The 15,664-nt window shown below is 44.2% G+C and overlaps 1 protein-coding gene and 1 non-coding gene across 2 annotated transcripts in view; both read left to right on the top strand.

Annotated features, from left to right (window-relative positions):
* Window positions 1-15,664, top strand: part of MGP (matrix Gla protein) — a 39,973-nt gene that overhangs the window by 2,385 nt on the left and 21,924 nt on the right. The gene's annotated exons all lie outside the window — the stretch shown is intronic.
* TRNAR-CCG (transfer RNA arginine (anticodon CCG)) lies at window positions 14,740-14,812 on the top strand. The gene has a single exon. It is a non-coding gene; the product is annotated as a tRNA-Arg (tRNA).

Genomic DNA, 15,664 nt, shown 5'->3' with positions numbered 1-15,664 from the left:
TTGCGAGTACCCGTTTGCGACCAATCTTGCCTTAAAGCAGTGAATTTTACCTTCAGAGTCATATTTGTTTTTGAAGACCTACTTACATCCAATATCTCTTTATCCTTGTGGTAGCTCAGTAAGCTCCCATGTCTGAAGTTGGTGAAGGGACTCCATCTCTTCATTAATCCATTTTTTCTTCTCGTGGACAGGCAGTTTTTGCTTGTCATGCCATGACTGTGGCTCTGGCTCAGGAAGTGTTCTGACCATATAAGAAAGGCGCTTAGCTGGGATACCTTTGTTTTTTCCATTTCTGGTCTCCTGACTGGAAGTTGACTTGGTTCTTCTGTGTCTTCCTTGGTGGCTTCAGAGCTTATCCAGACTTCTGTGTTTTCCTTTTCGGTGTCTGGATTTGGTGATTGAGATTCTTGTTCTTGCTTCTTAGGTTGAATAATTGGTGTAACTTCGTGGATTTTGAGTGATACAGAGTTCTCATCAATCACTACATCTCTACTAATTGTTACCATTGTTGGTCTCCAGGTGCAGGATTCTGTATCCCTTTTGAGTTTCGCTATAGCCCACCAGGACACGTTGCTTTGCATGTGATTCCCATTTGGAGCAGTTTTCTTGGGAACATACACAAACGTTTAACTTACAAATATCCTGAGGTCCTTCAGGTTAGGCTTCAGGTTAGGCTTCTCGCAGTTCCATAGATCATATGGAGTTTTATTTGTGGCTTTACCAGGCTGTCCGTTTTGAAGATAGCAAGCTGTCATGATGGCTTCTCCCCAATATGTTGTAGGTAGAACTACACGAAACAACATACTTCTTCTACTTTCACAGAGAGTACGGTTCTTTGGCCGGCTTTGCACACTACGACATCGCAGGTGCGATATCGGTGCGGTCAAATCGAAAGTGACGCACATCCGGCGTCACTTGCGATGTCGTAGTGTGTAAAACCTATTTGATACGATGAACGAGCGCAAAAGCGTTGTTATCGTATCATCGGTGTAGTTTCCGACATTTCCATAATGCCGGTGCAGCGACAGGTACGATGTTGTTCCTAGTTCCTGCGGCAGCACACATCGCTGTGTGTAAAGCCGCAGGAGCGAGGAACATCACCTTACCTGTGTCCCGGCTGCTATGAGAAGGAAGGAGGTGGGTGGGATGTTTACATCCTGCTCATCTCCGCCCCTCCGTTGCTATTGGCCGTCTGCCGTGTGATGTCGCTGTGACGCCGCACGGCCCTCCCCCTTAGGAAGGAGGCGGTTCGCCGGCCAGAGCGACGTCTCAGGACAGGTGAGTGCATGCGAAGCTGCCGTAGCGTAATGTTCGCTACGGCAGCTATCACAAGATATCGCACGTATGACGGTGGCGGGGACTATCGCACTAGACATCGCAGCATCGGCTTACGATGTCGTAATGTGCAAAGCCCGCCTTTCTCTCTTCGATGCCATTGTGTTCTGCATTGTATAGAATGCTAGTCTGGAACAGGATTTAATTATTTTTCAAAATGGTTTGCACATTACCACTTTTATATTCAGTTCCATTATCTGGACGCAGGGTTTTTGGCATTCTTACAAATTTGTTAAACACTTCAGCAAGATATTCTTCAAGTCTCTGTGGAACTTTATTCTTACAATTAAATTCTCAGATCAGAGAAATAATCATTAATTAGCCAAAAATGAATAAAATCTCAATATATTGAATATATTAAAAATATTTAGCAAAAAATAAAGAATAACAATGAGCACATGGGGAGCAAAGTGCCTCAGACCAGTGGAAAGGGGGAATATAAATATAGCAGATCATTTAATGAGTTGGTGGTCCATATAAATATATTATAAACAGTATAACCATGAGATCATAAAATATGTACAAGCGTGTAACAAAGAACCAACCTGTCTGCATTTTCCCCAGCCTCTGGAATGGCACCAAAGACCCAACGCGCATTTCGGAGTGGCAACCTTCGTCAGGGGGCCCTTCTGTGATAGACAGAGATGAGGGAGGAGATGTAGGGTGGTGCAGAACTGTAGAGCAAATTGTGGGTGAGAGTGATATGTTTATATTTGACTCTGTAGCGGATAGTTAACCAGTGCAATGACCGGCACAGGGTGGAGGCATTGGTGTAGCAGCTGGACAGAAATATGATCATGGCTGCTGCATTCAAGATGGATTGGAGAGGGGAGAGTTTAGTAAGAGGGAGACTGATTAGTAAAGAACGAGCAACAGTAAAGCGGGCTTTACACGGGAGCGATATCGGTGACGATATCGCTATCGTGCGTACCCAACCCCTCTTTTGTGCGACACGGGCATTTCGCTGTCCGTTGCGCACAAAATCGCACTCCCCCGTCACACTACTTACCTGCCCTGCGACGTCGCTGTGACCGGCGATCAGCCTCCTTTCTAAGTTCGACTTTCGACTCGTTCAGCGTCACAGCGACGTCACAGCAGTGTCACTGAACCATCGCCCAATAGAAAAGGAGGGGAGGAGATGAGCGGCTGGAACCTCCCGGCCACCTCCTTCCTTCCTCCTTTTCCGGTGGAGGCAGGTAAGGAGATGTTTGTCGTTCCAGCGGCGTCACACACAGCGATGTGTGATGCCACTGGAGCGACAAACAACATTGTACCGTCGCTGCAGCGATATTATGGAAATGAGCGACATGACTATGAGCTACGATATCGCACGTATTTGCCCTTGTTGATCGTCGCTCATTTGCGTCACACGCTGCGATGCCGCTACCGGCGTTGGATGTGCGTCACTACCGACGTGACCCTGACGATATATCGGTAGCGATGTCGCAGCGTGTAAAGCTTGCTTAAGAGTTTTTGCAGAGTCAATGGTAAGAAAAGGTTGAATTTTATAAATGTTTTTGAATTGTAGGTGACATGAGAGAAAGTGATGGGATGTAGGGCGTGAAGGAGAGATTTGGACGCTGTTGTATTTCCTTTTTTTTATTTTGCATCCACCGATACAGGGCTGTAGACTGTTCTTGTACATTCTTTTATTTAATAAATCCTACAAAAGAAAACTGCACCACAACATATTGTGAATAATAAAGAATTTTTAATTTTATAATGTATGGATAGCACAAAAAAACTGTTAAGAAGTTGGAAGCCACTAGGTGGCACCATACTCAACAAGTGGCAACAAGAGTTATACACCAAAATATAGCATATATAGAAAGATTGGAGCCGTAACCCTCCAGGAGAGTTTTCATAACTACATAGACTATTACAAGGTATAGTGCTTCATATAAATAAATGAAAGTAATTAATTAGCCAGTATATTAGTCAGGTCTAGAAATGGTTAACTGCGCTGCATAAATAGACATACATAATAGTCTATGTAGTCAGAAAAACTTTTCTGTGCTTGAGAATAATTTACCATGATATAATTTAAGGCACAGATTGTCTCTTTTTTGAAAATTGTATGTACCTATTTTTGCTTGCAAAGTTTGCTTTTGTTCTTTTACTTCAGTTGATTATATCGAGGTTACAATTAAAAAAAAAATACAGCTCTGGAGTAAAATACATCATATAACTCAGGATGTAACTCAGAATAAGTAATGTAATGTATGTACACTGTTACTGCAGCAGCAGAATAGTGAGTGCAGCTCTGGAGTATAATACAGGATGTAACTCAGGATCAGTACAGGATAAGTAATGTAATGTATGTGCACTGTGACTGCACCAGCAGAATAGTGAGTGCAGCTCTGGAGTATAATATGGGATATAACTCAGGATCAGTAATGTAATCTATGTACACAGTGACTGCACCAGCAGAATAGTGAGTGCAGCTCTGTAGTATAATATAAGAGGTAACTCAGGATCAATACATGATAAGGAATGTAATGTATGTACAGTATGTACACAATGCTTACACCAGAATAATGAGTGCAGCTCTGGAATATAATACAGGATGTAACCCCAGGATCAGTACAGGATAAGTAATGTAATGTATGTACATAATGATTACACCAGAATAGTGAGTGCAGCTCTGGAGTATAATATAGGCCGTAACTCAGGGTCAGTACAGGATAAGTAATGTAATGTATGTATATAATGATTACACCAGAATAGTGAGTGCAGCTCTGGAGTATAATATAGGCTGTAACTCAGGGTCAGTACAGGATAAGTAATGTAATATATGTACATAATGATTACACCAGAATAGTGAGTGCAGCTCTGGAGTATAATATAGGCTGTAACTCAGGGTCAGTACAGGATAAGTAATGTAATGTATGTACATAATGATTACACCAGAATAGTGAGTGCAGCTCTGGAGTATAATATAGGCTGTAACTCAGGGTCAGTACAGGATAAGTAATGTAATGTATGTACACAGTGACTGCACCAGCAGAATAGTGAGTGCAGCTCTGGAGTATAATACAGGATGTAACTCAGGATCAGTACAGGATAAGTAATGTAATGTATGTACACAGTGACTGCACCAGCAGCATAGTGAGTGCAGCTCTGGAGTATAATACAGGATGTAACTCAGGATCAGTACAGGATAAGTAATGTAATGTATGTACACAGTGACTGCGCCAGCAGAATAGTGAGTGCAGCTCTGGAGTATAATACAGGATGTAACTCAGGATCAGTACAGGATAAGTAATGTAATGTATGTACACAGTGACTGCACCAGCAGAATAGTGAGTGCAGCTCTAAAGTTTGGTTTCTATATTTACAGTAAAACATAATGAATTAATGACTTTTCTTCCAAAACATCAGCAACTAAGATAAACACAAGAAAAAAAGGATTTAGTATTTGTCCTCGTCTTTATATACCTAGAACCTACTCCGCTCCTCTGGGTCCATGGAGAGATTGGACTCCAGCTTTGACCCAGGGGCCGGGTGGCACCATCATAATATGATTTTTTTCCCTACCAGAAAGGGAAGGATGAGGGTGTACAATTTCTGGGTCCTCCTGTCCCATGATGGTGGTACTGGTGACCTTAAAGGGGTTGGCCACCTTCTAATGAGATTTTTTTTGAATGCCATAAACTCTTGTGTTCTGACACTGGAAATATTAAAATGGTTTAATCTTTACTGAAGACTCCTAGTGGAAGCCCCCTGGTAGTCACAGGCATGGTGTATAAATGTTGGCTGTGTCTGCCATCTGTCAATGCTTTCAGAACTTTAAGATTTTGGCATTCAAGTGAAATAGGTTCATTACCTGGCTCCACTGTTGCCAGGGCAGTGTCTGTCTGTCCCTCCCCAACCCCAGAACTGCCTGTATACCCCCCAGAATTGCCTGTCCCCCCAACTCCAGTGCTGCCTGTATACCTCCCAGAACTGTCTGTCCCTTCCCAACCCCAGCGCTGCCTGTATACCCCCCAGAATTGCCTGTCCCCCCAACTCCAGTGCTGCCTGTATACCTCCCAGAACTGTCTGTCCCTTCCCAACCCCAGCGCTGCCTGTATACCCCCCAGAATTGCCTGTCCCCCCAACTCCAGTGCTGCCTGTATACCTCCCAGAACTGTCTGTCCCTTCCCAACCCCAGCGCTGCCTGTATACCCCCCAGAATTGTCTGTCCCCCCAAAATCCAGTGCTACCTGTATACCTTCCCAGAACTGTCTGCCCCCCCCCAACAGCAGCACTGTATGTATACCCTCAAAACTGTGTGCCCCTTAACTCCAGTGTTGTATACACCCCCAGAACTGTCTGTCCCCCAACCCCAGCACTGCCTGTATACCCACCAAACTGTCTGTCCCCCCCAACCCCAGCACTGCCTGTATACCCCCAAGAACTGTCTGTCCCCCCCCAAACTCAGTACTGCCTGTATACCTTCCCAGAACTGTCTGCCTCCCCAACCACAGCACTGTGTAAACCCTAAGAACAGTGTGTGTCCTGACCTCAGTGCTGTATATACCCCCAGAAGTGTCTGTCCCCCCTACTCCAGTGCTGTATAACCTTCCAGAACTCTGTTCTCTAACCCCAGTGCTGCATACCCCTTAGAACTGTCTGTCGCTCTCCCCCCCCCACCCCATTGCTGTATACCCCCAGAGCTGTATGTCCCCCATCTCAGTGCTGTTTACCCCAAAAGCTGTATGAATGGTGTTTGTGGGTGTGTGTGTGTGTGTGTGTGTGTGTTTGCAGAATGGCACAATAACGAGACTACTACAGGGCATTGCTACAAGAAGAGGACCAGAAAAAGGGACATTACTACAAGAAGAGGACCAACATTGGTATATTTGTAAAATGGGAAAATGCTGGCCACATTACTACAGGATGGGGACAAGGATGGGCCAATTACTACAAGATGAGGATCAGGATGGGCATATTACTACAGAGACCAAGATGTGCACATTACTACCAGGGGACAAGGATGGGTACTTTACAAAATGATGAGGCACATGACTACAGAATGGGAAGCAGGATGGGGCACATTACTACTGATTGGGCACATTACTATATGATGGAGACTAGGATGGGCACCTTTCTACAAGAAGGGGAACAGAATGGGGTACATTACTAAAAGATGAAGACCAGGATGGAAAAATTATTACAAGATGTTGGCCAAAATTACTACATGTGGCTAATTTTAATATTACTTACAAGAAGAGTTCAAAATGTAAAAACAACTAATTAAAAATAAAGCATGATTTATTTTGTTCTCCATTAAAATTGCTATACAGTCATATGTAAAAGTTTGGGCACCCCTATTAATGTTAACCTTTTTTCTTTATAACAATTTGGGTTTTTGCAACAGCTATTTCAGTTTCATATATCTAATAACTGATGGACTGAGTAATATTTCTGGATGGAAATGAGGTTTATTGTACTAACAGAAAATGTGCAATCCGCATTTAAACAAAATTTGACCGGTGCAAAAGTATGGGCACCCTTATCAATTTCTTGATTTGAACACTCTTAACTACTTTTTACTGACTTACTAAAGCACTAAATTGGTTTTGTAACCTCATTGAGCTTTGAACTTCATAGGCAGGTGTATCTAATCATGAGAAAAGGTATTTAAGGTGGCCACTTGCAAGTTGTTCTCCTATTTGAATCTCCTATGAAGAGTGGCATCATGGGCTCCTCAAAACAACTCTCAAATGATCTGAAAACAAAGATTATTCAACATAGTTGTTCAGGGGAAGGATACAAAAAGTTGTCTCAGAGATTTAAACTGTCAGTTTCCACTGTGAGGAACATAGTAAGGAAATGGAAGAACACAGGTACAGTTCTTGTTAAGCCCAGAAGTGGCAGGCCAAGAAAAATATCAGAAAGGCAGAGAAGAAGAATAGTGAGAACAGTCAAGGACAATCCACAGACCACCTCCAAAGACCTGCAACATCACCTTGCTGCAGATGGTGTCAATGTGCATCGGTCAACAATACAGCGTACGTTGCACAAGGAGAAGCTGTATGGGAGAGTGATGCGAAAGAAGCCGTTTCTGCAAGCACGCCACAAACAGAGTCACCTGAGGTATGCAAAAGCACATTTGGACAAGCCAGTTACATTTTGCAAGAAGGTCCTGTGGACTGATGAAACAAATATTGAGTTGTTTGGTCATACAAAAAGGCGTTATGCATGGAGGCAAAAAAACATGGCATTCCAAGAAAAGCACTTGCTACCCACAGTAAAATTTGGTGGAGGTTCCATCATGCTTTGGGGCTGTGTGGCCAATGCCGGCATCGGGAATCTTGTTAAAGTTGAGGGTCGCATGGATACAACTCAGTATCAGCAGATTCTTGACAATAATGTGCAAAAATCAGTGACGAAGTTGAAGTTACGCAGGGGATGGATATTTCAGCAAGACAATGATCCAAAACACTGCTCCAAATCTACTCAGGCATTCATGCAGAGGAACAATTACAATGTTCTGGAATGGCCATCCCAGTCCCCAGACCTGAATATCATTGAACATCTGTGGGATGATGTGAAGCGGCTGTCCATGCTCGGCGACCATCAAACTTATCTGAACCTGAACTGTTTTGTAATCAGGAATAGTCAAATATACCTTCATCCAGGATCCAGGAACTCATTAAAAGCTACAGGAAGCGACTAGAGCCTGTGATTTTTGCAAAAGGAGGATCTACAAAATATTAATGTCACTTTTATTTTCAGGTGCCCATACTTTTGCACCTGTCAAATTTTGTTTAAATGGGGATTGCACATTTTCTGTTAGTACAATAAACCTCATTTCAATCCAGAAATATTACTGAGTCCATCAGTTATTAGCAAAAAGACAAATTGTTATAAAGAAAAAAGAGGTTAACATTAATAGGGGTGCCCAAACTTTTTCATATGACTGTAATATATATATATATATATATACACACACACATATATACAAAAAGTGCATGTCTGTTATAAGAAACAAGCAAAATCTGTACAAAAACAGTGATCCAAGGTTGTAAAGAGAAATAAATGGTACCACTGAAAGTGTCACTTGCAAAGAATGCGGCCCCCCAAATTATTTTTTTCTCTATATGCAGCCCATATACCCAGCTGAGTTTGAGACCCCTGATCTAGAGAAACCTGGGGACAAATTCACCTTCCAGGACCGGCCTCCAGACGTGTCAGTGAAGATTATTCCTCCTTGGTGCAGATGATCTTTTTTTTCTCATCTGACAAAATCAAATTAATTATGCTAATCAGACTCTGATTAGAGTTAGATCAGAGTTTTCATCAGAGTTTGATTAGTGTGATCAGAGTTCGATCCATGTTTCCTTAGTGTCACGGTTTCTCCTCCCCGAGCACATGGCTAGGGGGCGGAGCCTTCTCCCGGACCTCACTTCCGGCCCCTGGATGCTTTAAAAACTGACATCTCCAGTGAACCAGCGCCGGCTATAAGCTTAGCACTGCTTTGCCTGTGATTGCTGGTCCTGTGTTATCCTGATCCGTCTGTGCCTGTGCCCCCGTGCCCTGTCTGTGTTCCGTCCCTTAGTTGTTCCTCCATTCCTCTGTCCCCCTCTCCTACCTCCACACTCAGTTGCTTCCTCTGGTACTGACCTCGGCCTGACCTCGACTCCACTTCTGCTCGTTCCTCCGGTCCTCCTTCTGCCCGTACTGTGTTTGACCCAGCCTGCCTGACCATTCCTCGCACGCCCCGCAGCTCTGCTCCCCAGCTGTGAGGCAGTGTACGAGTACACACTGTGTATCTACTTCCTAGTTCTGGTTGCTCCGTGTAGTGTCTTCTGCTGCAGAGCTCCGGCTCCCCCTGGTGGCAGCTTGACACTTAGGGGTACTTTGCACGTTGCGACATCGCTAGCATCGGCTAGCGATGCCGAGCGCGATAGTACCCGCCCCCGTCGCACATGCGATATCTTGTGATAGCTGCCGCAGCGAACATTATCGCTACGGCAGCTTCACATGCACTCACCTGTCCTGCGACGTCGCTCTGGCCGGGGACCCGCCTCCTTCCTAAGGTGGCGGATCGTGCGGCGTCACAGCGACGTCACACGGCAGGCGGCCAATAGAAGCGGAGGGGCAGAGATGAGCGGGACGTAAACATCCCGCCCACCTCCTTCCTTCCGCATTGCCAGTGGCGGCAGGTAAGGAGATGTTCCTCGCTCCTGCGGCTTCACACACAGCGATGTGTGCTTCCGCAGGAACGAGGAACAACATCGTATCTCCTATTGGTGCGACATTATGAAAATGGCCGACGCTACACAGATCACCGATTTACGATGCTTTTGCTTCTAACAGTTTTCTCCCACCTTTCACTATTTATACCATCTCTGCTTGCTGTAAATGAATGGAAATATTCTTGATTAAATCCAAGGGCTGAAACCCTGTCCTTCTCACAGCTGAAGGTCTGTTTTAATGTTCCAGTGCAGATAATTCTTTGAAAGCTAAATACATCTGCTGCCAACTCCAGCCTGATGGCTCTGCTTACACTGTAACAAACCTTCAGCTGTGCTTCTGAACATGACTACGAATGTTTCCATTCACTGAAAGCTAGCAGACAAAGCAAACGTATGAAGTTTGTTTAATACTGGTAATTTTTTTTCTTATTTATGTTCTTGGGAAAGCTGGGTGGCATCTAATGTCACTGGGTATCCATCAGCTGCTATCACCCAGCTTTTCTACAGTACAGACTATCAAACCTGACTACTTATTTAACACTGACTGTCTCACTGAGCCAACTAATTGTTCCTGTGATGTTGTCATTCAGCTTTCCAGCCCTCCTGATTGACATATTGATTGACCATTGGGTACTGCAGAGAAGTTGGGTCACTGACAACCTTTCTTGGATACCTAACAATGGACTGATTGGTTCTCAGTCACCCAGCTTTCCTAAGAACAGAAAAAGGATTTATATTAACAGTATATGTTTCCATACCTAACAATGGAATGATTTGTTCTCAGTCACCCAGCTTTCCTAGCAACAGAAGAAGGATATACAGTATATTAACAGTATATGTTTCCTTACGTAACAATAGACTAATTGGTTCTCAGTCACCCAGCTTTCCTAGGAACAGAAGGATATATATTAAAGGTACATGTTTCCATACCTAACAATAGACTGACTGGTTCTCAGTCACCCAGCTTTCCTAGGAACAGAATAAGGATTTATATTAACAATATATGTTTACATACCTAACAATGGACTGATTGGTTCTCAGTCACCCAGCTTTCCTAGGAACAGAAGAAGGATTTATATGAACAGTATATACTGATTGGTTCTCAGTCACCCAGCTTTCCTAGAAACAGAAGCATTTATATGAACAGTATGTTTCCATACCTAACAATGGACTGATTGAATCTCAGTCACCCAGCTTTCCTAAGAACAGAAAAAGGATTTATATTAACAGTATATGTTTCCATACCTAACAATGGAATGATTTGTTCTCAGTCACCCAGCTTTCCTAGCAACAGAAGAAGGATATACAGTATATTAACAGTATATGTTTCGATACCTAACAATGGACTGGCTGGTTCTCAGTCACCCAGCTTTCCTTGGAACAGAAGCATTTATATGAACAGTATATGTTTCCAAACCTAACAATGTTCTGATTGGTTCTCAGTCACCCAGCTTTCCTAGGAACAGAAGAAGGATTTATATGAACAGTATATACTGATTGGTTCTCAGTCACCCAGCTTTCCTAGGAACAGAAGCATTTATATTAACAGTATATGTTTCCATACCTAACAATGGACTGATTGGTTCTCAGTCACCCAGCTTTCCTAGGAACAGAAGAAGGATATACAGTATATTAACAGTATATGTTTCCATACCTAACAATGTTCTGATTGGTGCTCGGTCACCCAGCTTTCCTAGGAACAGAAGCATTTATATGAACAGTATATGTTTCCATACCTAACAATGTTCTGATTGGTTCTCAGTCACCCAGCTTTCCTAGGAACAGAAGGATTTATATGAACAGTATATACTGATTGGTTCTCAGTCACCCAGCTTTCCTAGGAACAGAAGCATTTATATTAACAGTATATGTTTCCATACCTAACAATGGACTGATTGGTTCTCAGTCACCCAGCTTTCCTAGGAACAGAAGAAGGATATACAGTATATTAACAGTATATGTTTCCATACCTAACAATGTTCTGATTGGTTCTCAGTCACCCAGCTTTCCTAGGAACAGAAGCATTTATATTAACAGTATATGTTTCCATACCTAACAATGGACTGATTGGTTCTCAGTCACCCAGCTTTCCTAGGAACAGAAGAAGGATTTATATTAACAGTATATGTTTTGGAGACATACTCTTTATCCTTCCTGTGATCTGAGTGTTAATCCGGGCCCGGGCGGCCATGTCAGCGGCTCGCAGCCCCCAGCTCTGTGACTCACTGCGGCTTATGTGCGACTTTGTAACATCTGACAATTATTATTAGTGCAGGGATATAGGAAACGCTAAAAATATGGTTATTTCCTTTCCTGTTTTTATGACGCCCTCCCACATCTGCACCATAGTGGTTATGATCTGAATCCTCTCCAATCTCTGCAGAACATCTCACCATCCCACTCTGAAATACTAGAGAATGACCCAGCTTTCCCAGGTCCAGATCGGCAGCACAATAAAGGGGGCAGGAAACGACACAGGCGCTCCATCTCTCCTGTATAATTGCCCCCGTCACTCTTCGTGCCGCTGCCGGATCTGACTGGTTCCCTTATAGCACAGTCCTGGGCCTGATTGTGCAATTGATAAGAGCGTTTCGGTCTAATTTGGGGCGATTTTCGTGCTTTGTGAGGCAGGTGGGACGCCAGGGTTTGGGGTTGGCCTCACTCCAGTCAATTCCTTCATGGAATATTAGTACAGTAAATTCTTTCTCTCGGGCAGAGGACGCTGGAAATGAAATCAGCAGCAATGTTTGCTTTTATGTGGTTACGTTTAATTTCCATGTAAAGGAGAAAAACACGAAAGTCGGAGTCTGGAGCGGAGGGAGAGGCGGCAGGAGCGGCCGCTGATCATAAAAATAGGGGATTGTCCAGAAACGTAACAACAAGTGAATCAGATCCCGAGAACGAGGGGTCACATTACAAATCATTCAGTCATAGCTATTAGGCAACATTGTAATATTCCGTGGATGCAGCCTGCAGTGCAAAGTATGGAGGTGTATATAGATATGTCATGTTACATTAGCCTTAGGGCCAGCGCCGGCGTCAGCACCCGGCGCACCCGGACAAGTGCCGAGGCCCTGGACAGCCGGGGGGGCCCACTCACAGTCGGCAGGGAGTAGACCGCTATGGGGCCCGTGACGGCAACCAATTGATGCTATTCTCTCCTGAGGAAGCTGCAGACACAGCGACAAAACTACCTATAATAATCACTGTCAAGAAATGGATAAACCAATAGTGTAAAAAGAATATAATATGCTTTATACACTCATGGATCACTGTTTCTGCTTTCTAGTTAGTGTTTATCTCACCTTAGTGTTGGATTCACAGCTGCACTGCTCAGTACTGCTGTATAATGTCCTTCAAGTGTGTTATCTCACCTCATCTTCAACTAAACTGCTCATTACTGCTGTCTTCGATGCTAATGTTACTTTCTAGTAAGTGTTTATCTCACCACAGAGCTGGATCTTAAAGGGGTTGTCCAGTCTAAACCCACAAGTCTGCAGTCCCTCTATGTGTCACTCTATGTGACTGCAGATTTGTGAATCATCACATCATACGCCCTGTGTGCTGGGAAGATTTGCCAGTTTTAGCACTAGGAACGGTGGTCATGTTTCAGTGAGTGAGCTGGATTAATAACTACACTGCCCGGCACTGCTGTATACTGTCCTCAATGCTGCAGCGTCTTCCTAGTAAGTGTTTTATCTCACAACAGAGTTGGATTAATAACTACACTACCCGATGCTGTTGTATACTGTCCTCAATGCTGCTGAGTCTTTTTAGTAAGTTGTCACAGTTCCACTGTTCTGAGCATTTTGCATTTGGAATGCTTTTATGATGGCTCTGCTGTGTGGAGCATTTTGCATTTGAAAATGATCTGCTATGTGTCTTGTGCACTTGTGACAGGTTGACTTTCAGCACTAGAGTCCACGCTGGTTTTGGGAGGTGCCTTCACAGATGCGCCTCGTTCCTGGTGATTGCTCTGTTTCTTTACTGGGCTTACTCTGACTGAACTTCACCAGTCGTACTTCCTGTTTGCTCAGTGTACGCTTGGCTCCTGTCTGGTGTAAGTGTTCTGAGCTTGGCTACTTACCTCGGACCTCTTCCTGACCACGTCTGTCTGCTCCCTTGCTCCCTGAACGTTATACATTGCCTCCCGGATTCTGACCTCAGACCTCTTCCTGACCACGTCTCTGTCTGCTCCCTGAACCGTATACGTTACCTCCCGGCTTCTGACTTCAGACCTTTTCCTGACCACGTCTCTGTCTGCTCCATGAACCTTATACGTTACCTCCTGGCTTCTGACCTCGGACCTCTTCCTGACCATGTCTCTGTCTGCTCCCTTGCTCCCTGAACGTTATACGTTGCTTCCTGGCTTCTGACCTCTGACCTCTTCCTGACCACGTCTCTGTCTGCTCCCCGAACCTTATACGTTACCTCCTGGCTTCTGATCTCGGACCTCTTCCTGACTACGTCTCTGTCTGCTCCCCGAACCTTATACGTTACCTCTTGGCTTCTGACCTCGGACCCCTTCCTGACCGCGTCTTTGTCTGTTCCCCGAACCTTATACGTTACCTCCTGGCTTCTGACCTCGGGCCTCTTCCTGACCACATCTCTGTCTGCTCCCTGAACCTTTTACATTACTCCTGGCTTATGATCCTAGATGTCTGACTACCCTTCTATTCATACTGCTCGTAGTGTCTAGCATCATATAAGTGTTTTATCTCACAACAGAGCTGGATTAATAACTACGTTGCGCAGTACTGCTGTATAATCTCCTCAAGGCTGCCTCTTTCTAGTAAGTGTTTTATCCCACAACACCGCAGTATAAATAAATACACTGCCCAGCACTGCTGTATAATGTCCGCAATGCTGCTGCTGAATTCTAGTAAGGGTTTTATCTCACCCTGTGTTGTATTTATAAATACCAGCTGAGTAACATCTTCCATGCTTCTGCACACATGCTGCATAGAGACAGGAGATCAGAAATCCCTCATGTCTGTGTATGGAGACATCACAGCAGCTCGTCTCCACCCACCAGCTCAGAGACAACTTAAAAATATAAACAATCTGCAGAGGAGAAAACTAGTGAAAAATGCTGGCTACAAGTCCCATAATGTCCAGAAATATTGTTCTCCCTCAGGCACGCACACATTATAACTTTTCTGAACTTTTGGTAGCAGAATTTACTTTTGCAGACTTAAAAAGCAAGTCATCAACCAGTGGCCCAGTGGCCTAATGGATAAGGCGCCAGCCTCCGGAGCTGGAGATTGTGGGTTCAAGTCCCATCTGGGTCGCAAATTTTTGGAACATGTAATATTTCTGAAAAATTTCCGCTATTGAAATAAAAATAAGTTACATGTTTGTTCCTTGTCGTTTATGTTTGTGAATATTTAGAAAAGTTTCAGCCACGCCCCAAAATAAGCCCCGCCCCCAATGAGGAAGATTCATTGGCAATGTTATACATGTTTTATTATTTTTCCTCTGAATACATTGTAGAATAAGCAGCACAGAGTATTTCAGGAGAGGAATAATCTTGTGGAAGGCCATCCAGCAGCACAGAGTATTTCAGGAGAGGAATAATCTTGTGGAGGGCCATCCAGCAGCACAGAGTATTTCAGAGGAGGAATAATCTTGTGGAAGGCCATCCAGCAGCACAGAGTATTTCAGGAGAGGAATAATCTTGTGGAGGGCCATCCAGCAGCACAGAGTATTTCAGAGGAGGAATAATCTTGTGGAAGGCCATCCAGCAGCACAGAGTATTTCAGAGGAGGAATAATCTTGTGGAAGGCCATCCAGCAGCACAGAGTATTTCAGGGGAGGAATAATCTTGTGGAGGGCCATCCAGCAGCACAGAGTATTTCAGAGGAGGAATAATCTTGTGGAAGGCCATCCAGCAGCACAGAGTATTTCAGAGGAGGAATAATCTTGTGGAAGGCCATCCAGCAGCACAGAGTATTTCAGGAGAGGAATAATCTTGTGGAGGGCCATCTAGCAGCACAGAGTATTTCAGGGAAGGAATAATCTTGTGGAGGGCCATCTAGCAGCACAGAGTATTTCAGGAGAGGAATAATCTTGTGGAAGGCCATCCAGCAGCACAGAGTATTTCAGGAGAGGAATAATCTTGTGGAAGGCCATCCAGCAGCACA

Source organism: Anomaloglossus baeobatrachus, chromosome 8 (assembly GCF_048569485.1).
Source record: "Anomaloglossus baeobatrachus isolate aAnoBae1 chromosome 8, aAnoBae1.hap1, whole genome shotgun sequence".
NCBI classification, from domain to species: Eukaryota; Metazoa; Chordata; class Amphibia; order Anura; family Aromobatidae; genus Anomaloglossus; species Anomaloglossus baeobatrachus.
Note: the sequence above shows the minus strand (reverse complement) of the source record. Positions and strands in the feature narration are given on the sequence as shown.